General features: G+C 35.4%; 1 non-coding gene across 1 annotated transcript; it reads right to left on the bottom strand.

The window, feature by feature from the left end:
• Positions 1-2,095: 2,095 nt before the first annotated feature.
• TRNAE-CUC (transfer RNA glutamic acid (anticodon CUC)) lies at positions 2,096-2,167 on the bottom strand. Its single transcript has one exon. It is a non-coding gene; the product is annotated as a tRNA-Glu (tRNA).
• Positions 2,168-26,044: the final 23,877 nt, after the last annotated feature.

Here is a 26,044-nt window from a genome sequence, read left to right as displayed (position 1 = left end):
TGATCTTCGGTCGTATTATTTAACTATTCGTTACGTCTAAACGGTACCGATAATTTAAATATATTTTATGATTTTCTTATTTCTAGTGTTTAGCAATTAAAATGAAATCATGTGTTCCTGTCATAGTGGCTGCCATTCGCGATACGAGCTATACGTAACCGCTTAATAACAGGTCGACTCCTTATTAATTATTTTTATCCTGTTAAAAAAAGTAATTTGCGTACCTACTGATGGTGGGGCATTTTGAGAGACCGCAAGGATACCAGGCCTGTTTATGGGGTGAAAAACTCATTCGTTTTATAGTTATGCTATTTGTCTTCATGTCTTTAGCGTAAAGTTTCTAGAAACCACTAAGTCGGTCGTCAATTCCCCGTTTATACAGTAAAAAAGGACATCAAATGAAATATGAACTCTAAATCCGTTTCACCTCTATGCAATGTGCAATAAAGTCGTCTTCGTGATTAGTGATTAATATGCTACGGGGCTTTGATTCGATTTCCGGTCGGAATCATTGTTTTTGCTAAAGACATGTATTATTCAGAGTCTGGGTTTTTTTTTTCCATGCCTATCGTAGTGACCTCGAGGGGTCATACTAGATTCACCGAGCGAGTAGGTGAGCTCACGGTCCTCTAGTCTGTTGAATCTGCTAACAGTCGCCCTAACAAGAGCATTGCTTCGCAGAGTTTACCACCCGATCGGAAACGCGACCCACTGAGAAGATCAGTCTGATGATGCTATCTACTATTTATATTTATATATTTGTATTTCCGGTACCAGTATATACCAAATGATAGATTCAATTCTGAATGTGAAACTTCTTCTTTTTCTTGCCATTATGTGATTGAGGTGCGCCCTGCATGTCCTCTTATAATGCTGCTTGCTGAGTCAATTACTTGTACTAAAATTATAAATATGCAAGTAGCACTTACTATCCCTTACGTTTTCCCGTTTAAATTATAAAATCGATTTTGATTGAATTTGTCACGGAAATGGTTTGAGCTTTGAGAAATAATATGAGTTAACTTTCATTCCATTGCTAAGTACGGATCTTCCTTCACAAGGTGGTGTAGTTCCCGACGTAAAGTCCAATTGGCAAGTTCAGTTATTATTACTTCACCTATATAGTGAATGTATTCTTTACAGCTATAAAAACCGTCCTCTTGTCTACTTATTAAAAATATTTGACATTATCTTTTGTCAGCTATAAATTTGACATGTAAATTTCGCGCCATTCCGTTCGACTTCCCAGAATTATTTTAAAGAAATCTGTTGTTAGACAATCGTTGTAACGCGAAGAATTTGATTTGTAAACTATGAGTTCGTTAACAGGAAATCGTGGAATTAGCATAAGACGCATTGAAGGGTTTTGAATATATGTGGCGTCAAATGAAAGATAAATTTTAGATGTTATTGTTCTCTGTTAGGAACGTGCGCCGTGAAACTTGCTAATGGGTCTGGGTTGAGGATAAAGAGCCTTTGAGAGATCCTAATACATCCGGTCGAGATAAGATTTTAGAACGTGCTAAACTAAGTATTTTTTTTATTGTGGTAGGATTGAATATTGTAACAAGGGACAGGAAACAAGTATCTAGATGTTTTTTTTGTTGTGTACATTACATTTTACGTATTATATAGTATAGTTAGTAATTTTGTAGATACAATTATGGGAATGAGAATATGTTAGAATATGTTAAAGGAAGTCTGAAAGTGGCACCTGTAACAGAGAAGTTGAGAAGTGCGCGTTTGGGATGGTATGGACATGTGATGAGACGAAATGACAATGAAGTTGTTAAGAAAGTTTTAACTATGATATGTGTAAGAGGAGAGTGAGCGAAGAAATGTTATGTGATAGATGTATTTTATTGTATGTATATTATTTTATTGTCTGTGTATTATTTTATGTCTTTCTTTTTCAATGCTATGAGTATATATTCTTTGCCACTTTAAAATAGTGCTGGGCTAAAGAATAATCGGAGAATAATATCGGTGGTATGAAACCCCGAAAGCCACTCCACGCCACGACCACTCTGTCAAGAGTGTACGGATAGGAAGAATAAGAAGAAGTTCAGAATTAAAAATTTAATGTCAAAAAGAATTCCGGTACCGGGAATCGAACCCGAGCCTCCTGGGTGAGAGCCAGGTATCCTAGCCACTAGACCATACCGGATATACTTTAGCTTTTGAAAATTTTGTAGTGGTACTAATGAAAATATAACGTTTCACGATAATTTATTTTTGTAATATTTTATTTATTAATTTTTTACACAATTTACCAATACGTTTGATATGTTTTGAGCAAAAAACATTATTTAGTCTTTTATTAAAACCATTTCACATTTTGAAAAGTTCCTATTGTATTATTTACGGGACACATCATATTATGTCCATAATATTTACTAGCCGTACTTGCCCGCTTCGCTGGGCATTTCAAATTAACATTATTATTTATTGTCATTATTATTAGGGAGTCCAACACTCATATAAATATTAGCCTATCCATTAACTACATGTATTTTCTACATAGATACCAAATTTCAAATCAATCAGCTGCATGGTTCAGTAGTTAAACCGGAACATCCGTAAAAATCACTGTAGATTTATATATTAGTATGGATTTTTGGGTGGCGCATTTACGTCGTAGATGTCTATGGGCTCCAGTAACCACTTAACATCAGGTGGGCTATGAGCTCGTCCACTCATCTAAGCAATAAAAAAAAATAGTATAGATTATACATATTATGTATATCGTTCAAAGTCGCTCTAATGCTTGATAACTATTGATTAAAGGGAGTCTGGTTTCGATTTATGTGTGTTTATATATTTAGCCTTCACTCTAGATACACATATCCGTAAAGAATCAATTAAAATTTATGTATAAATGGAGAGCTTAATTTATACACCATGGTGTATACCTGTATGCAGTTAAAAAGGAGACGGTTTGGACGGTTCTCCATTCTTTCTATATAATATTATTTTTCCTTTGATAGGCAGACAAATATGTAGTATCTACACCGTAGGAAGATGCTTACCCCAGTCAATATCATCAAGAATGTGAGGCACACCATCGGGTTCTTTAAGAAGAGAATATCACAGGACGCTAAATTGTCACGAATAATTTTGAATCATACTATCGGAGAATCCTAATTACTAAACATATTTATTTACCAATGAGAGGATTTTTTTTCCTACCTAAGCTTGCCTTGAGCCTTGAGAGGCTATTTCAGTGTAACATTAACTAGTACGTGAGCTCACGGGGCTCAAACCGGAGTGATGCTAACACTGACCCTAGCAAGAGCAGTGCTTCGCAGAATCTACCACCGAATCGGAAACGCGACCCACTGAGAAGATCCGGCGAGAAACTCAGTGGGCAGAGAGAGGAGAGACACGTAGCGTTCCAAAATTCCATCGATCCAACTTAATAAACACACACAATAGATAAATTAGTTGCTAGTTCCATAACTAATTCCGCATCGTAATGACATTATATTAATGTGAATATAAAGATGAATATTATCAGTTTGAGTGCATCGCTTTGTAGGTGCTGCGTTGGCCACCCACGCGGCACTGCGTACTATAGGCCATTGTGGCTCGCGACTGTGGGAATGCGCCACCGAAGCCAACTGTGTGATTAGATTAGTGTGAATCACTGATCTTGTTTGACATTTTGATGCGTCAAAAATTGAAAAGGCTGTTCGCTTCGTTTCGGGGTTTACTCCGATGTTAAAAACAACATTTTTTTTTGATGAATCGAATATTTCGTATAAATAAACCGACGGTAAATATATTGTGGTGTTGTTTTAATATTAGTTTTGTGTAATGAAGTATTATTTTGTATGAAGTGTAATTGTAATGAAGTTTCTTACTGGTGGTAGGACCTCTTGTGAGTCCGCGCGGGTAGGTACCACCGCCCTGCCTATTTCTGCCGTGAAGCAGTAATGCGTTTCGGTTTGAAGGGTAGGGCAGCCGTTGTAACTATACTTGAGACCTTAGAACTTATATCTCCGCCGATCGAGACTTTGACCGCATTTATTAATGGTCGGTGATGTCCATGGGCCCATGGGCCCATTACTTTAGGTGGTCATGGGTCGTCTACCAACAAAAACACTGATTTAATGATACCGGATCTTAAATGGGATAATATAGTAATTAGGTGATATATTGGTATTTGAACATAAACATCGCTTTTTTTTTCAAATAAATATTATATTTATTTAAGCACCGACGACACCGTAGCATTAATTATCTTCCATGTTATTACAAACGTAATTAAATAAGAATTAATTTATATTGCAAACAACTAAACTAAAATGGCATTCCATTAAATGTCACTCAAACTTCTGGACGTTTCTGATAGTCCCAGTAATCTGTGTAAGTGCTTATTAAATTTTATTAGACGTAATGAATTACTCATATAGTTGTTATAAACAAACACATGCACGCTACTTAAATTCAAGAGTCAGTCAGTACGTCAATCAGCTGAGATCTTCTAACATTAAGCATATGTTAAACGCGTGAATAACCGCTCTTGAGAGACCACTAATGTAATTTTTGAATCAGGATTCAATTACATTTCTTCTTTCCTTTATTTGTAGCAGCACAATAGATATTTAGCGAGGACGAATATTTTTGTGTGCACAATTTTTACAGCTTGCATGGCGTGTTTTTGATTTGAAAAATTTGTTTGCTTTCTAACAAATTTCGTTGTCATTTTTATAACTTTTGCGGGCAGACGAGCATACGGCGCACTTGATTGTAAACAGAAACCATTGCTCATGGACATCAGCAATGCCAGGGACTCAGTCAAGTCGCTGCCTCCACTATCTTGGTAGAAAGTAAGGTCTTTGCTTCTGTTCTAAATAGCCACAAATCTGTACTTGATACCAATATCATAAAGCTTTAGAGTCATATAGGCAGTCTTTTTTTGTGATTACTAAGTCATAAAGTGGAACGCATTAGTATGCGACTGTTGGATTTTCTCGTAAAAATCTATTAGACATTGCATATTGTTAAAAGCGTCGATACATTGAAGACTAAATTGGTTTTACGTATTAATTGGAGGAATCTCAACATTTACTGTTTCATGAAAAAAAAGCCCCATTGTTTACTAAAGTAAGTTGGTAGTGCTAGGGGCGTGGGCGCGATTCATGACGTCACCGCGGTTAATTAAAGTGACAATCACCTTTTGTTCGAATTACGCAACATCAAAGGAGGGGCAATTAGTTGAAACCTATGATATAGATAACATAAAGACTATATTATATGTTGAAATCTCGATAGTAATAAATTCAATATTAAATTTTCAATTTTGTCTGTATATTTCATGGTATACTAAAAAATAAATCGGTTGTCTGTGTCGGTTTATTAACGATAGTTGAACGTGACAACGTCATAAGAAAATACTGATGGAATGGTTTCATTTTTCAAAAGAAATTTTTAATTTTATTTGTTTGATAGATATTTTGTATGGACAATTGACACCACATTCACTTTTCACTGAACTTCATACTTGACAAAACATGTAAATGTATTATTGTATAGCAGCTGTCCACGGGGATGCATCGCTCACTCAAGTAGGAGAGAGACAGATGTCGAACGCTGCCGAACGCGGAGGCCGATTGTGCCTCTTTGTCGCTCGTTGCGCGCTCTCGCTTGCACTTCAAGCCTTAAATGGAACGCCTCAATGAGTCATGTTTTTTCGTACGTGCAGCCGGGCTCTGCATACGTGCAGACGTTGTCACGTCAAAAGACTTGAATGGATTGTGTGAAAGTGAATATGCAAGGGCAGAATGTATGGGTAAAGATGACGTATTATAGGCCTGAATAGAAAAAGAAGACATGCTGCGCCGAGCCCACGTAGTGGGATAAGGACAAGGAAAAGAAGAATAAGATTCCATTGTAATTTAGGATATAATCTAAGACTCCTTACATAAATTCTAAATTATCCAACTATGTTCATATTGAAAGGTGAAAATGATCTATCCAAATTTTACAAAATTTTTAGGTTCGTAAAACAAAATTACTAATTAATGGTATATAATCAATGGTTCTCATCCCACTGTTCTAAAGTAGCAATATTCAATAGCATATATAATATTCCTTCTTAAGGAGCTCTAATAGGTGACACAGTGACATGAAACATATGGTGCATTAGCAACCGACTTAACATTATCTAAAGGCCTTCATTAAAATGAAATTATGTGTCAAGTAATCATACAGCAAGTTATGTCTTGAAAATTAATAGCACTCAAATTATTTACTCGAACCGATTTTGAAAATGTTTATGAAAAAATGAATAGTTTAATATTAATTTTTGATCATATATATTAAGATTTTTTGAATACATTTGAAAGCTTTAGGTAATTGTTATTTTAGCTAAGTGAAATTTTAGAGAAATAATTGAGCTTAAAGATTTATAGTTGGTATCTTAGTGGATCTTACAGAAAACATTATCCATTCCAACCAGGTAATCATTTTTATAATGTCCGCCGATTTTAGTTTCGGGATTTCGGGACAAATAGATATATGCTCAATACCATATATACGAGCAAACAAACCTATTTTTTTTAATTAATTTTATTGCTTGGATGGGTAGACGACCTCACAGCCCACCTGGTGTTAAGTGGTTACTGGAGCCCATAGACATCTATAACGTAAATGCGCCACCCAACTTGAGAAATAAGTTCTAAGGTCTCAGTACGGTTACAACGGCTGCCCCATCCTTCAAACCGAAACGCATCACTGCTTCACGACAGGAATAGGCAGAAATAACCTGTTCACATAAGAAAGTTTACCTGAACTCGAAATCGAATCCACGATTTTTGTTGTTGTCACGTTAACTACTGCCCCACCGAAGCAGTCAAATGTTTTTTATATCTTGAAATATAAAAATACGGTCTTAGGGTAAATGTATGAAGTCGTTGTGGCCTAAAGGATAAGACGTCCGGTGCATTCGTATGTAGCGATGCACCGGTGTTCGAATCCCGCAGGCGGGTACCAATTTTTCTAATGAAATACGTACTCAACAAATGTTCACGATTGACTTCCACGGTGAAGGAATAACATCGTGTAATAAAAATCAAACCCGCAAAATTATAATTTGCGTAATTACTGGTGGTAGGACCTCTTGGGAGTCCGCACGGGTAGGTACCACCACCCCGCCTATTTCCGCCGTGAAGCAGTAATGCGTTTCGGTTCGAAGGGAGGGGTAGCCGTTGTAACTATACTGAGATCTTAGAACTTATATCTCGAGGTGGGTGGCGCATTTACGCTGCAGATGTCTTTGGGCTCCAGTAACCACTTAAAACCAGGTGGGCTGTGAGCTCGTCCATCCATCTAAGCAATAAAAAAAAATAAAAAAAGGTGTGTTTTAATGTTATCACTTTATATTAGACTAACTGTAACCGTCCGCTTCGCTGGGCATTTAAAATTAACATTATTATTTCTCACCCCCACAAATATTCTCATAATTAATGCCCCCGCAACTGGTGTAGGGAGTCCAACACTCACATAAATATTAGCCTATCCATTAAGTACATGCATTTTCTACATGGATACCAAGTTTCAAGTCAATCGGATGCATGGTTCAGTAGTTATAACGGAACATCCATAAAAACCACTGTAGATTTATATATTAGTATAGATTATGCTATAGTTCCTCTGAAGATGAAGATGTATATAAAAATATTTTGTACTTAGAACTGACCGTTAGAGTAGTTTTTATTTCAATCAACTAATGACTTCTATGAAGAGATTTTGATCATACATTTATCATATAGAACGCGAATAAATAAAATACTATGAGGTCTAATAATGAAAGGTGGGAGGTGCGTTTGTCACAACACCCGATAATACCCTTGTTTATTGGTCGAAGCATCGAGATATCTTTTGAGTCATCGAAGAAGCCTGTTCTGTGCATTTGAATTTTTAAAGTGATAAATTATGTAAAATATCGTTGATAGCGTTACCGAAATCTCGTTTCATTAGTTTATTTTTAATGTCAACAATGAATTTGTTAATTTAGTTGTTTTTTTTCATTAGTGAAACTGTCGTGTGCACGATTGGGTATACGAAATGATAACATATAAATTTATAGATGCATGGTTTGTTTACTATTGTGATATCTGGGTTAGGATGTATTTTGTGTATACGTAGTACCTATTTCTCTAAGAGTTCATCCGTATATGAAGTCATTACTATAAAAAAATGAAATATTCGACCACATCATTTACCGTGGACGGTATAATTTTCCTCATAGTATTAATGTACTAAGTACTACCATCGGTTATCTATGGCATTTAAAATTATTGACCACTATTTTTGTATATTGTTATGAAAAAGGGCTTTTTCGTTGGACTTGAGATAAGTTATGGGGTTTTTATAAAAAAATATACTTTCGAATTAACAGTCAATTATTGTCACACACTAAAAAGTGACTGACAAATTAGAAAAATCACTTTGGCCTTTTCGCTTTAGACTGTTTATGTAATTTCCTCAGTATATATACTTCGGATACAAATTCATTATGCGCACTAGATAGACATATGTATTACAAATGTTCTTTCTGAACCAACAACTAATTCAAACATAGTCTTAAATGTGATTTAAAATGTACACAGAAAACAAAAGAGCGCTTATAAATAGCCGTAAGAACACTCAATGCTCGACCCATTCATCATGTCAAAGTCTTTGCAGACGTGGAGATTCCTCTTCAGCTACAAAGCAAGTACATTGTCTGAAAACAAAGCCACCGATTTCCAGCTCTGTGACAGCGTTCAGGGAAGAATAATAGACTATAAGTTGCGAAGGCTTTCGGCGTATCAATACAAATCTCGATCTAGGATTCAAGTTTTATTTTTATTTTTTATTGCTTAGATGGGTGGACAAGCTCACAGTCCACCTGGTGTTAAGTGGTCACTGGATCCCATAGACATCTACAACGTAAATGCGCCACCCACCTTGAGATATAAGTTTTAACGTCTCAAGCATCGTTACAACGGCTGCCCTACCCTTCAAACCCAAACGCATTATTGCTTCACGGCAGAAATAGGCAGGGTGGTGGTACCTACCCGTGCGGACTCACAAGAGGTCCTACCACCAATTATGTATGTCGTATGTTAATGTATGTCGGTATGTTAAGTATGAATAGCGATACATAATGATTTGAGTAGGTACCTTTAACTCGCACTGGTGCATCATATATTTTGATTGAACCAATAATGGGTTCTACTGATTCTACTAATCGATGATTGAGACAGCCGTTTTTATTATATTTTATAGCTTACGTGTTTGGACGAGCTTACAGGCCACCCGATGTTAAGTGGTTACCGGAGCCCTTAGACATGTACAACGTAAATGCCACCACCCACCTTGAGATATGAGTTCTAAGGTCTCAGTTTTTACAGTACAACGGCTGCGCCACCCTTCAAACCGCAACGCACGGCAGAAATAGGCAGGGCGGTGGTACCTAACCGTGCGGACTTACAAGACGTCCTATCAGTAATTACGCAAATTACGATTTTGCGGGTTTGATTTTTATCGTTTAAATCTCAATTGTATAGTATAAATACTGTCCTACCCTTCAAACCGAAATGTATTATTGTTTAGAGCGAGAAATAGGCAGTGTGGTGTTAGCTACCCAGTTTCTCGCCGGATCTTCTTCAGTGGGTCGCCGTTCCGATGTGTGAAGTAGGTATATTTTATATGTGTTATATAGTTACGACTATTAGACGAAGTACTTGCCTGAAGGGTTTGACCGGCCGTCTTATTTTTTAGGCCACGAGAAGAAGAAAGATTTCAATGCAGTTCTTTTTTTTTTAGAAATCTAGAGCTCTTGTTACTTTACTTGAGATATTACATTTAAATAACTAACCTTAGAAACCAATAATCCATACAGTTAATATGAATATGTTCTTATTAACGTAAGCTTCAGATAATGCAACAACTTAGCTCATATCCTGAAATAAAAAATCAAGTTAAACCAAGACATACCTATGCATACATCTCTTACGTTACAAAATAACAGTGAAGATGATTTTTTTCGGTCTCCTTCTAATGTTTATATGCACGGACTAGCTCGTTTATCTGGTCGACTTACGGCTTCCTCCATACCATGTTTTGTTTGATCGTATTTATTGTCTTCGACCATGGCAATTCACAGCATCCATTAACAAAGGTTTATGTGCGTACTGTCTCATTAGAGAACATTGTACATCTAATCTAAGATTGATAAGGCCTTGATATGCTACATCGAAGGGTTTGTTGTAATTAGATTTATACGTTCATTCTAGTTTATGATTTGAACAAGGTAATAATTGTATATCGTTTTGTAGTTTAGTTATTTTCTTATTTCCTTTGCGTATTTTGTGTAATTAAGACGTTGAGCTAATCAGTGATGGTTTGAATTAGCATTTGTGGCTTACTTTGTAGTTTGAGTTTGAGATGTTAGTTCCATTGAAATTCAAGTTAGAATACGGATAAATGATCACAGGATGGCCAAAGATAAGACACAAAATATAAAATTGTGATGTTGCTTTTTAAAAACCTTACACACCGTTTAAAGTTTTTTAAATACCTAGTCAGGTCATAAATTCTGTCACATGTTTAATGTAAAATAATTGAAACAAGTTTATTCATTATGTAACCATTCATATACCAAAATGAACTTAACAAAACATAGATTCTTATGACACTAAAGTTTATTCAAAATTACCTCCGTGATTTTGAATACAGGCCTTCAATCTGCGCGGCCAGTCGTCTATCGCAGCACGAACGAGGTCCATGTCAATATCGGCGGCTGCCTTAATCAAGGATGTCTTGAGTGACTCCAAATTGGGATGAGGCTTTGAGCACGCCTTTTCCTCCAAGTGTTGCCATATCTTGTAATCTAACGGATTCAAATCTGGACTGGAGGAGGGCCAGTCTTCGTGCCGAATGAAGTCGATTTCACGCGCCGCCAGCCAGTCTTGTGTGCTCTTCGCTCTATGAGCTGGCGCCGAATCTTGTTGGAATACCCAGTGCCTGTTATTGAACATAGTATGAGAAACAGTTTCCACGAGGTTCGTCGGGACTGTATTTTGATACACAACTGCATTAATTTTTACACCTTTCTCACAAAAATGTACCTCTGTTAAGCCCCAATAAGAAACTCCCAACCATACCATGAGCGAGGATGGAAAATGACCTCGTTGGACACGCGGAATACGGTTGCTCGCTTCTTCATTACTGTGTGCGTACACCTTATCATTTTGTTTGTTGTAGCTCTCTTGTATGGTAAAAAATTTTTCATCCCAAAAAAGAATTTTCCGATATTTTTTTCCCGCGTACGGCTTCAACAAAGCGCGGCATCCCTTCAGTCTCAGGTCCATTAGACGAGCATTCAAACGATGTCCTGTTTTTCTTCGATATGCCCGAAGCCCTAAGTCTTCATTTAACACCATTTTCAACGTGGTTCTGCTTAACCCCATCTGAAGGGCCAACAGTTTCTGCTTACGTTTGGGATTTCTTTGAATTCGCGCCTTCACAGCTTTTATCACTGCTGGAGTCCTAACAGACCGAGGGCGACCACTTCTTGACCTGTCATCTACACTAGAGTCTTCATTGTATCGTTTGATGGTACGATAAACGAATCTTTTGGTTATATTCAAATTTTTCAGTATGTTAAAAATTTGAATTGGCGCGTAGCCGCAACGATGCAACGCAATAACTGTAACACGGTCTTCTTTAAGCGTCCACTCCATATTTAAAAATGAGTAAAATTCTAAAAGTATACATTTTTATTTTCATGAACAATTCGAAATTCGAATTCAATAAACTTTTTTGTGGCCAGCATTCTAAAAGAAAAGTTTTTACTGTGTGACAATACTTATGACCTGACTAGTTATATTATATGAATTCGTGGAAAATTGAACATAAAATTACTTTATTATTCTCGTAGTTACCAATAATGAAAACTTTTAAATTCCAAGATATTTTACTAAGTAATTTGTAAGTTTAACAAAGTACAATGCAAGCAAAGCACGTCACATTATATGTTGTAAATTTTGATGTTAAATGAATATATCAGTAGTTTATCACTGAATTCAAATGGCAGTTAATATACCACACTATGTAAAGCTGTTTTCTTTAAATATTATGAAAAGCAACAATTCAGCTCAGACTTCAGATGTACATTTCCTGGAAAGCTGCCAACAGTTGCACCAACAGAATTTGTTCGAGATAACAAAAACAAAATGGATCGCAGAAAAAAAACATAGATAGGAACCGTGACAGACAAAGTAGGCGCCGATACTTTGTTTTTTAATGTCTTTATAAGTGCTGAGGAACATCAAGTTAATGAAACTCCCAGTTTATTGATCTACCTGCGATGTGACGCAAATCCAGTTGCCGCCAACCCTGCATTACGTTTTTCTACAAATTATTTTCTTTCTCTTTCGAACCCCTTTGTGCCAGGTAGAAAAACAAGGATAGAATCATTTTAATAATGTGCATTAAGACGGGGCCATTTCATTTTGAGAATCCGACCCCCATCATTTGATAAGCCTAGGAGACAATTTCAGCATTAATCCATTAGAACAAGGAGAACGGTGCAATTATTTTCGAATTATGTTACTTTGTTGTTCGGAACGTGTCTTAAATTATAATGTTTTGTGTTATATTGTTGAGAAATATCTCTGCTGAATAAAAAAGGCAGAATGGCGACAACCAGGCGTTACATTTTAGGGATTAAAAAATTTGCTCCATCTGTGATACAATTGCTATGCTCGATGTCAGTCAATATAATATTAGACACAAGACGTTCTTAAATGTTTTCCTTTCTTTTGAATCTTAAGCTGTTTTGTCTATTTTCGCCCAAAACACATATTTATGATATATTATCACGACCATTGAATGTTTAACAGATTTTTGGCACCATTAAGTAGCCTATATTAATTGTTGTTACCGTGCAAGCTTAACCGGCATTTGGCTGATCTGATAGTGAGTGATTATTATTTAAGAAGATCAGAAATTTCAGACGTACAACCGACTCGAGGCCACATACTTGAGAGATTCAAAAGCTCTTTTGAAACACCCAAAAGAGGGGTAGCTAGTCAGTGTCAGATAAAATCTCTGAAAATGAGGATATTTAAAAACAGACTGACAAGCTCACAGTTCGTCAAAGAATATAGTGATTTGAGTCAGTAGCGATAAGCATTGCTCTTAGTGATGTGCTTAAAAGAAGATGTCGGAATAATCACAAACAAATCCTTGGAGTATTTTCCAGAACAGTCACAGTGCAAAGTACAGATAAAACTGATTGCTCCGTAGACCTAAATGTTGTAAACGTTCAATTAGACAAGGATTATCCATCAATAGAAATACCTCTTCTTTTTATGACGTCAAATTGAAACAGTTAGTACTTGCGAGGACCCATATAAAAATAGAGGTACAGCCCGTTAAGTTTCTCGCTTGATCTTATCAGCGGGTCGAGATTCCGATCTGGTAATAGATTCATTCGCGAAGCAGCTACTCTTGACTTGTTAGGTCTCCCTTGGAGGCGCTCGGGTAGCTGTTAGCAAATCCCGCCTCTTCTGGCTGAGCCCTTGCTCGCCCACCTGTCCTTGTGAAACTGGAAAGGCCTCCGGGCCACCGGTAAGCCCTAAATCATAAAATAATAGAGGTACAACAGTAATCCACAGCCAAAATTATATTTTGTACAAAAATCGATAATGAGATTTTAACTACCGCTACTCCCAATATGTTTAAGGCCGTTTTGATGACGTCAGAAAAAACGCTTAACGTCGCTTCAAATATCAAATAAAAAATATCGAAAATCCTAAGTTATGGATTTGTTCTAAATAACTGGGAACAAATAACGCACGGTCATATGGCCACACATTAGGAGACCCTGTGTTATGAGTACCAGACACTGACATACATACTTATATACGTTTAAATATATACATATATAGATAATAGACGCCAAAACAAGAAGCAAACAAACCTGTTAATCACACGAATGTTTGCCCGATGTGGGAAACGAATTCACGACCCTCGGCGCCACAATCATTGGCTTTAACTTCTGCACTACTGAGTTTATGGAGTATTAGATCATTTGCATTTAAATTAATCTGATAACGTGCCAATAAAATATAAAATTATATAAATCAACATGCCAACAAGCTGTCGCCACCTACCCGCATACTAGACAATTGACGCAATCATCGCCAATGAAATTTCGGGGGTGAAACGATAATTGCATCGGCCACAACCAGATTATGACAACTATACAATAATAATTCCGCTTCAGGTCTGCGGGTGAAAGATGGTTTTATAATTTCGATTGGGGCTTCATTTTTTTTTTGCTTCTGCAAAAATTCAAGTCTACAAAATCTCACTGATGAACTTTTTGTCAGTAGATAACCTAACTTAAGATATTAATCTTAAATTGATATTGTCATAAAAGACAATGCTTGATCTGGCTATAAACTTGTAGGTAAGTCAAAAGTGAGAGAGAACGGTCTTCCTTAAAAATATTATAAAAATTACATTCTATTATGAATGGCAATCAAATACGTTAAAATAATCAAAGTGTTGCCAAAAATGTTAATTAAAACAATTTATAATATTATAATAATTATATATTTTTTAAATAAGGTTGATTAAATAAACCTCTGTTTACTTCTTATGCCATTTTAAAACGACGTTAAAGTAAAAAGGGGCCACTATTTTATTATATATAATAAAATTTACAACTTACAACTAAATTATAATACAAATAAATAGAAAACACTATTTTATACATAATAAAATAGTGTTTTCTTTTAAAACTGTGAACCGACACTTTCACACACAGCGTAGGTACGAGTATTTTTAATTAAAATTAGAGGAAATTGCTTTTGAAATGACATCATAGATTCTAATTTTGAGAGGGATCGGTAATTGGAAATGGGTATTTTTTTAAAGCTGCAATTATAATAAAAAAAATTATGAAATCTTATCCACTAAAACATACTGAAATAACAATTATGACAAAATAAAAAAATAAAATTTAAAACTTAAGAAGTTTTATGAATTTTCACGAACTAATTTGATTTATTTTCTGAATTAAAAACTGTTTTTAATGCACATCAAAACTGAGGCCAGCTTAATTAATTTTTATTATGATGTGTTCAAAGTTCAACATTCAATGACTCCAAGACATTTTGTCACGTTTGTGTAGGCTGTGTGATATATCCAAGATATCCAGAAATCGATTTCGACTCCCAAAGTCTTTGAGAAATATCAATAATCTTCTCATTAAGGAGACGATGAATACATTCCAATTGAATGTTTTTTATGTTAGTTAAAAAATAAATGATTTTTTTTTGTTATTTATTAAGGTGGGAGGGTGGTATTATGTAAACAAATCCTATATAAAGATAATAAATTAGTAGACAATAAAGAAAGCCGTTTAGAAATTGCATATTATAAGAATCACTTCAGTTTTCGTAAGAAAATTATTGACACTCGCCCGCCAGTTCATCTTAATTAAATTGAAATGATAGTCTAAAGTTCAGTCGAAATATGAGTTATTCGATTTCAATTTCCGGCGAACAAATCTAATCTGGCAGTAACTTTAAAATGCATTTATACTCATCCGGTAGCAATTGATGAAATTGTTAGTTAGGTACATACCAAGTTCATAGGTTTTTGTATTATAGAATATTATAAAAACTGTATGGTGGACAATAGGGCTATAACTTCTAAGTTTGCAAAAGTTTTCTATATCCTTCCATTACTCAACATTCAGTTGAGAGTCAAACAATTTCTTTATTAGCCTGCATTAAATCCTCAAAAATTACCTTAAAATTATCCGGGTTAAACTATTATAATAAGAATAATGTTTTAATTTTAAAAAGACTTTAAAACGTTTTAACCTATCCTCTCACGCCAATATTAATGCCGATTTCGTAGTCACACCGCACAATTCACTAAGGGTTAATGTGTGTTTAATTTTGGAGAGCTGTAGGGGCAACTCGTCTTAAGACCATTTGATTCCCTGCAACCACAGGCTATTAAATCTTAATAGCGATGTACACATTCTTCTTTATAACACTTCCACGTCGTCTTATTTTGGTCACATAGTTCGTATCCTTGATAAATTTCATTCAGACGTAAAGATAAGTAATCTCTAATGGAGCTTTTAGAATAAATCAAAAAGCTGTGAAATGGTCCAGTTTTATGAGAAAGATAAAAAAACTGATTACGAAGTGATTCGAATCGTGGTGTTTTGATGCTGAAGTAATTTTTTTTATATTCTTGAATTTAAAAATCTGTTTTAACAAAATAATCACGGATTAGGAGTCAATCGTTTATTTCATTATTAGAAATGATTCGCTGTTTAACAATTATTTGTTTATGTTTATGACATAGATGGGTAAAAGATCTCACGGCTCGTCTGGTGTTACATGGTTAGTAGAGTCCATAGATTGCACATATTATAATATTATAACGAAGATAAGAGATCGAAGTAGACAACACTTCCTGCTCACGCCCTATATCTAATAATTACGCAAAGCTATAAATATGATCACAATGAAAAACGCGAAATGTGTTTAGTTATACAATAATCAAATGCATTAACTTTAACAACATATAAGTTTAGGAGCATCCGTTACAAGATGTCGAAATATTTATTTTGTATGGAAACTATTTACTTTAAAGTATCGCATTTTCTAGGGCCCGGCGACTACCCATCATGCGCCCACTATGTCAAGAAATAATGAAGATATCGGCCCATTCTATTATATTTAAAATCTACATATGATATATATATATATATATATGTAAAAAGTATATAAGTATGGGTGGTCATGCTCTTCTTTGTAGGTACAGAATCCCCCGACAAAGTAATATTAAGGCTGTTGTGTAACTCCCCTCCACAGCTTTGTGATACGCCCACCTGTCCTGGTGAAACTGGAAAGGCCTCCGGACCACCAGTAATCCTTCAATCATAAAAAAAAGCTTTGTAATATTAGATATCAAGTGTCGGAAATCATTAACTTAAGTGTCGATAAGTTCTTTTTTTATTGCCTTTGTAAGTAAACGGGCGTACGGCCTATCTAGTGATGATTGGTTGTGGAATTCAGCAACGCCAGGGGTATAGCCAAGTCGCTGCCTACTGCGGAGTACCTTTCGTAAATGTCGTTTAGAGAAAAACTAGTCGCAGTATTCAGGAAACACTAAAGAGAGTTCATTTAAAAAAAAAGTGTGCTTGTACTTATGTACGCGCGTAAGAAGTTATACTTTATTTTTATTAATTTTTTTTTTATTTATTTTTTATTTCAAATTTAATTAATTTGAAAAAAAATCGATTAAACAACATCCTCAAACACGCATATTGGACATCCCTTTTCTTGACATCGTATAAATACGGTAATTCTAGGTACGGTTCGGAAAGTTCACCTGCGGCTATATTCAGACTCGCCAAGTTACGTCGGTCGTATTGTAATGAGCGATTTAGTGGGCAACTTCATTCTGTTAATTTTGTGTCACGGTGCGCGCGCATCGTAAAATTTCACTCTCATCAATTTTTCATAACGCGCCTAAAGAAGTATAACTTCAAAAACCGGATAGTCCATGGCATAAAAGTCCTCTCGAAACGCACTCTGGATAAACGGAGTGGTTCAAGGTAATCTAGAACACAATGAAAGTGTAAGGCCAAACCAGTAGTAATCTACTTATGGATGAAGTAGCAGTGGATTGAGAAAGTCATATAGCTCCATCAATAATCAACAGACTATTATCCCGGCTGAAATTTTTATGAGGTTGTTTTATTGCTAATTCACTGGTTCAAGCTGTCGTGTGAGGTGTCTTTCTTCCAATATCGTTTGACGAAAGCAGTGTTGTGTGGTAGGCATTGACATGGCTGTGTCTTTGGTAACGCTGATATCATCATTACGCGGTTGTGAAAACCTACTGTCAGGTGGACCAAAAGATCATCTGGTTTTGAAGATAAAAAAATTGTACACAAAATCGATTTTTGAGTTTCAGGTTAAGTAAAACTTAGAAAGTTCCATTGGTATAGTTTTTGTTGATGTTGAAAATACGATAATACACGAAAATGTGGTGATCTGAAACATCTAAACAACATAATCTCATAAACTACTGATTTTATTTAATTATAACATTAATTATAACGGACTTTTATGATAGTTTTTTTAGTCGCAATGTAGTTATATATTGATTTTTTATTAGTTCAAATCTTTATTTATGTCACAACTTTGAATTAATTTAAACTTGTCAACATATTTTCCTTAGTAAATATGGATATTTTTTACAGTAGTAACAGTCAGTCAGTCAACATTCAATGAAAGAATTATTTTTATATCGGACGTTTTATACCCGGAATATATTTTTGACCTTGATATTTGCAAAAGGCTAACACAAAGGATTCTTCTTAGAAATATTTCATACAACAATAACTCGTGAACATGGCTTTTGTACTATGACGCCCAAACCCAAAGTACGGAAATACATTTGTTTGTCCATGAATTTACGTGGGCTTGCGAGATTTACTCACGAATAAGTCGTAATCTTTCGTCCCGTAGGCGTAAGCATTTGTCCCAAATGTATAGTTACCGGACTCCACTCACCCTTATACATTTTCTTTGAAACAACCTTGATAAGCACGGAGCCGACCCATATTCTACGATAAGGGAAAATATGTTAATTCATTCAAGAAACCCGATATGACCTACTAAGTGATTGGGTTTCGAATGTGTCGGCGTGTTTTGAATTCAAACCCCCAAAGATCACTCCAATGTTTACAAATTGCTGTATGGAAAAAAAAAAACACTCCACTCGCCCGATTGAGATATCCGCTTTGATTAGCTACGATTCAAATAAGATTCCTTTTCGATAAGACGATCCATGAGATGAAATTGGATAAAGAATATTTATTAACATTTCCGAAAACAATAAAGGAGATTTATCCCGAACAAAATTAAGGTTGTAATGTAACAGAATTAAACGGGGAAATGTCGTAAAAAGCTAAGAAAGTAGGTCAAATTATCCGTGAAATAAATCCACTTAGAGATGCAAAATATTGCCGAACTGGATGCCTTTTCTCACAATATGGCGCCACTAGAATTTCCATCTTTCATAAAATATTGCGGATTACGTAGACGGCCGTTTCATAAAATCTAATTTTAATTAAAAAATAAGCAAACGGTAATTAATTTCGCCGGTCTCTCCGCCGGATGGATACAATGCCTTACAAATTAAACGTTTGTCGTAACGTTGCGGGTGAAATTGCGCCTTAACTTTCTTTTTATTCGGTATTTATTTTTTCCAATTTAATTAACATTACAAAGGAATCGTTCATCAATTTTCGGGAGTCGAAATCCGTTCGCCTTTATTCCACTTTTCGTTTATCTAAGAAATTATTCTAAGAAATTTTGGCTGTAATTAATAAAATTTTATATATTTGTGGTATCGTGAAAAAGTTGTTAATCACGCCGCTGTCTTCGATAAACTAATTTCAGCCTTTATTAAAGTTGGAATGGTTCAATTCCCAAGCGCTCGAGGCGATGTTGTTTTATTTGTCAGCATATCGTTCTAAAATAATTAGAATGGGAATTTATAGATGTCATCGGCTGGACATGATTTAAGGGAGCGTCGCGTCGTTTCGATTCTCTATCCGTATTTTACGAATAGAACAACGAACGGATCCCGTCCCATTTTATCAGCTGATCCGATATCTTTGATGTGTTGGTTTCGTGGAACCGAATGCGAATTTCGGTTGCGCGTATTCAGATAATATAATCGCTTCAACGATGATTTCATTGTATCGTGTGCTATTTTATTTACAGAAAGAACGAAGAATTTGATTATCTTTGATTCCTCCCGACTAAAGCTGTTTTCGTGTTCCTTAAGTGTATTAGCGACGTACTATTAAGCGGCTCGTAGATTTGAATGCAGTCGATTGCATCATAATTAGCAGCTGAGTCAAAGTGTCAGAACACATATTGTAATTAATAATTTGGTATTCTAACTCTTCAAATCACTAATATAGGAATAATACCTTTGCACTCATGCGAGGCTCACGTCATGAGTACGAATGAGTTAGTGGTACCATCTTTCTCTTGTCTATAGTCTATAATGAAGCAGCTGTGCGCTCTGGTCTAGAGAGTGAGATACCCATTATTCTAATACATCTCCAAGAAAATGGTGGAATTTACGTTGTGATATCCATGGGTTCTCGTAACAATTTAAGTCCTGGTGAGTCATAAGTTCCTTAACTCGTAAAAATAACTAGTAAATAAAAAAAAACTGGGTAAAGTTTCATGATGTAAATCCCGCATTTATGCTATTGTTCCTATAAATTTTAGTAATAGCCAGGGAGCATTAAATCATCTGTCTACCTAAAGAAACTCATTAGGATATCAAAGCGACTTAAACTTAAACATAAGTTTATTTTACCAAATATTGATCAGACCGGCTTTAGCTTAAATGAAGATGGAATATAACTCAATAATATATAACTCTTTATCAATATTGACAAAATTACTGAGCTCCGATTCACTTCAAAGACCGGGGAGCTGAAACTTGGCAATAATTCAAAATGACAAACTTGATGGAATCTTATTTATCGCGCACGGTCTCCGTTCAAATTATCTCGATTGCTATAACCTAAGAAGCCGAATTAATCACTGACTTTTCTAACAAATTGTCGGTATGCACCTCAATATGGTTGCGGGGAATCTAAGCAGTGTTTACGTTTGACCGGTTTGTTTAAAGTGTGTCTCTTTGATTTATATGGTTGTTCGCGTTTCTAGAGATTCTTGAATGCCAAGAAAAACATTGGTCTTCATTCCGCTAATTGTACGATTTATAGGAATCGCTTCTAAGAATCATGTAAATTGTAGTTTCACTGATTCTGAGATGTTCAAAGGTCTATTATATTTTAGTAGTCTTCTTATCTTTCGTTTTCGATACTTAAGGTAGAATGTTATTGCTCTAATTATTGAATTTGGTTTTTTCATTACATTCATTACAATTCCCAACAGGACCTGTTTGTTCTCTTGTAATAAGCCAACAAAACTTACATATTACCAAACTCGCAAATCCGTACACAGGGTACATAGTTAATAACCTTGTCTAGGGTGCATCGGTGCTCATAGTTTCTTAGAAACTCACATAGGATATTGTTAATAATTTATTAGTTTAGTTTCCAACGCGCGGTTTCCCTCTAACTTACCGTCCTAATTCGTTAACTTTACAGCCTCTGAAAGGGAAGTCACGGTGCTAATTATTATAAATAACATATGAGACTAGAATATGGTTGTACTAGAATAGCGCCAACGTATTTCTTCCCGTGGTTGTTGTAAAAGGTGACTAAGGAATTCCCAGGAAAGTCGGCGGCAGTGCTCTGTGAATAAACCAGTATACCCAGATCGTCAACTGGTATCTCCTGATGATAAGATGTGTATCTTGGATGGTAGATAACACCCTCATGCCCTGAAAAGGTCACGCGTTCTGGTTTGAAAAAAAAAGGAAAATTATATAATACAGTTGAGGCTTTGACCCCACACGCTAGACGACAATAATAATATTAAGGGTGTGATGTCATAGACTTATGAGGTTTTTCACTCATCAACGATATAGTTAAATTGAAAAAGCCTGAGGTAGTATTCAGTGGTAATAGTGATCAAAATTTCTTCATTCATTATTATTCTGTGTATTAGGTAAAGCTAGTCTTTAACTTAGTAAAAAAATAAATTACGTTAATAAGACCGCCTATTGTACAAATGTATCTGCTTTTTTTTGATTGTTTTTTGAATGTAAATTGTGTTTTGGTGTGCAATAAGGTGTATTCTCTCTATCTCTCTACGTTACTAGCAAAATCGTCAGTGCTACACAATAAGATGATGACTGACCTATCCATCCCGTGATATAGTATTTATATGGAGACTTAAAAATATTACATTGTGGCTTTAATAAGAGTTTAACATAACTAAAGAAAGAGAGAGGGATGTGACCGAATGACGTCATCAGACTTGAACAGAAAAGTCGTTGACTGTTCGTTTACCGATAAAACTGTCTGTGGCAGTGAAAAAACAAAAATAAACCCAAAATCAAAGCGCCAAAGTATTCAAAATAGGCTATTGTTTTTTGTGAATCGTTGAAAACGGTAAAACTACAAGTGAACTATTCTAAGATTCAGATTAACGTAGTTGTATTGTGATATTTTAATCGATAAAAAAATAGACAATTTAATATATTTTAAGATTTATATGTATTAGTAGGCCGCGTAACCTCAACCCTTCGCTTAAGGCTCGCCACAAGCGGATTACCGTCATAACTCATTCCTACCGTCCAGAAAGCCTTAGGCTGAAACCAAAAGATGGTAAATATATTGCTAGATTTTTTTTCTTTCTGAAATGTTTCTCTTGTGTTATCTGGGCGGAAGGCATTAATAAACTGCAATATAAGTTTTGGAAGATTTATCTCGTGCGAAGTTTTAAAAGAAAAAGAAAGAAAAAAAAACGTTTTGAAGTTTTAGATCTCGTAAGATAGATATGGGCACATTTTAGCACTGGTATCCCAAAGACACAACCCACTGAGTTTCTCGCCGGATCTTCTCAGTGGGTCGCGTTTCCGATCCGGTGGTAGATTCTGCGAAGCACTGCTCTTGCTGGGGTCAGTGTTAGCAACACTCCGATTTGAGCCCCGTGAGCTCACCTACACACATTAGGGTGAAGCTAAAATAGTCTCTCAAGGCTATCAGGATAGGTAGGAAAAAAAAAACAAAAAAGCACTGGCACTACTGGCCTGGCCTCTTTCGTCAAAACTCTTAGAACTTATATCTCGAGATGGGTGGCGCATTTACGTTGTAGATGTCTATGGGCTCCAGTAACCACTTAACACCAGGTGGCCTGTGAGCTCGTTCATCCATCTAAGCAATAAAAAAAAATTAAAAAAACTCTAAGCATGCTAAAACGGTAAAAGATGATCAAATTTATAATATATTATAGATCAATATTTATCACAGATTAGAATTTTGTTACCAACTGTTACATAGACAGATGTGCCACGAGCACTCACCAAAATAAATTACGTAAAAGACTGTAGACCGACTCAGCGTTATTCGCTGCCTTCGATTCAATAGAAATAAATTCTCTTCAATTATTATGAAACCGTCCCGGGCCCAATACACTCGGTCCATTTCAGCTGGGAACTGCCAAAGGTTTTATTGATTACATGTACCGTGTTCCACTTTTATTTTGGCCCTAAAAGCGTATAAAACGAAATGTGTTAGTAAAAGGTTTGCTTGCCCTTTGATTGTTTGCGATACGTTATCCAGGGAGTTTTGTGGGTGAGCCCTCACGTCTTTAAGATTTGACGTTGTTTGTTGTGGTTTATGGACAAACGTAAAATGATGTATGGAATCTATCTATCTATATATATAAAAATGAATTGCTGTTCGTTAGTCTCGCGAAAACTCGAGAACGGCTGGACCGATTTGGCTAATTTTGGTCTTGAATTATTCCTGGAAGTTCAGGGAAGGTTTAAAAGGTTTGAGAAAATATAAAAAAGCTCGGAATTATATAAAAACAAACAATTTTGTTTTTCCTTTGATGTGTCCCCTTGATGTGTCTTTTATTTATCGACTGAGCCACTACGAAGTCTGCCGGGTCAGCTAGTTTTAAATATATTGCTTCGGGAATGTGTTCAATGTCTGTATTTAAAAGCATGGTCATTCTTTTACTGTTACCTCTGAAGTCTTATTATGAAAGCGCAGTGGATAGATGAAGATGCTTGTGAAATTAAAAATAATTATTAATACATACTTTTAAATGTGCGATTTTTCATTCGAAAATAGTAAACTAAGATTAATCGTTTATTTTCGTACTCAATAAAAAAATTAATTTCTCTTGAACATTAATTTACTTTTGCAAATGCTAATAGACCACCATGTTTATTAGTTAAATATATTTTACATGGATTGATACCTCGGAATACAACTTATTACGAACTAGCAGACCCAGCAGACTTCGTAGTGCCTCAATCGATAAATAAAAGACCTAAACTTTGGTATAAAATAAACTTAAAACAAATAAAAGGAATCCGTCCGACGGGGGACACATCACAGTGAAAAGAAAATTGTTATTCTTTTTAAATTGGTTTAAACAATCTCTGGACACACAATAATCCACCAATAATTCAAAACTATTGAAGAGTATTAGTCAAATCAGTCCGTCCAGTCGTTCTCGAGTTTTAGCGAGACTAACGAACAGCAATTCATTTTTATATTTATATAGATTATTACGTAAGTTATAGACCTATTCAAATTTTTCTTCCGATTTTTTTCTCATTACCTGTTCGACAACTAACAAAAGGCTCGTTTTGTGTGGCATCTTTAAGAACGGAACGAACAACGTAAAAATTTACGATGTTTATCTGCAACAAAAGATTGGACAAAAGATTGTCATTTACGGTACTATTCATAAAAATACTCCTAAACAATTGTCAAACTTGACAGCCGTCACGAAAACGAAAAGATTATGCGTCTTTTCTGCATCATTGCGTTTACAAAGGAACTGCTTTTCGATCTTAACATAAAGTCATAGAACTTATTTTCGAGTGCCTTTATCGTCTTGTTGTGTTAGGTGTTCCGCTATTTCTGAATAAACATCCTTTTGGAGTTTTGACGTCTAATTCAATCCGAGGACAGAATCCGCATTAGGACTTGTGTAAACAAATCCATTCAACCCGTTGCAAATTCAATTTCCTTCACAAATTTTTATATTCGTATATGGACAGATGAAGCAAATTTTTACTCTTAAATAAACACTGCTTAAATTTGTTGTTCTCTTTTACAAATAAATTCAATTGAGTTCTGGATGGCCATTCACGTTCTAACCGTTTACTTGAGTACACTTATGATTGTTGCTGCGTTCTGGCGCTTATGTTATTGCGATAAGGTTCAAATGAGCCGTTAAAATGTCGATGGCTTCGAAGCAGAACGTACAGTGTTATAACAGTGTTTTCATTATGTTTGTCTTTGAATATTTCGAACATGTGTTTGTCGAAAAAGTTATTGAGAACAGTAAGCACAGTTGACTATTTAAATTTCCTCTTAAGCCTATAAGCCATGTCTAGGCAATTATTTTTGAAAGATCATTAATAATGCATGCCTCCGTATGCAGATTCAGATTTTACGTCATGATTTGTAAATATCGGAATCAGTACTTATGACATGAAAATGAAATAGATTTAATACGATAGCAATTTATGCGTACATATTACTTTATTTATCTACCAAAATTGTAGTACTGTACCGTCGGTAATGCCTAGTTTACATTACGAAATTAATGGCGTGAAATTAATTTCGTGACATTAGTTTTACTAACAGTTTCACGTGTAATTTAATACTTTCGTAATGCATGCATTAGTTTCATGCATGGAAATTAGTTTCGTGCCCTGCGCGATTTTTTGGTGAAATTAATGTCATGCAACTAATTTCATAGTGTAAACGCGACGTGAAACTAATGTCGCGAAAGGGCCTGCGCTGTGCGGACGTGTGTATTGTTAGTTCGGACGCGCTTCAAACGTTGAAAATGGCAAACCAACGATGGAGTACAGATAAAAATATAGATCTTATTAATGAATATCAGCGACAACGGTGTCTCTGGGACCCGAAACACCTACAGTAAAAAAGCAAAATTATATTCACTCATTCGATAATAGTTTTTATAACTCTCAGGATCTTCATCTGCTAATTCAGAGACTAACTTCATTGCACCTAAATGCCTTCTTGTTGACCATCCTCGAATCTACCAACCTTTTTTTTCTTGATAGTCTTTTCTTTAAGTTTATAGGTATATAAGCATTTCTTTAGCTACATTGAATATAGCATATAGCATAGAATTTAGCTTTGATGGTGATGGCGACATGGTTACTGCGATACTGTGGATTTCGCGACACTAATTTTTTAACGAAATTACTTTCGCATATATCGAAACTACTTTCGTGAAACTGAGCTCAACATGCATGACACTAATTTCGTAATGTAAATCCGGCA

This window comes from Bombyx mori, chromosome 23 (assembly GCF_030269925.1).
Source record: "Bombyx mori chromosome 23, ASM3026992v2".
Lineage (NCBI taxonomy): Eukaryota > Metazoa > Arthropoda > Insecta > Lepidoptera > Bombycidae > Bombyx > Bombyx mori.
This window is presented reverse-complemented; position numbering and strand designations above follow the sequence as displayed.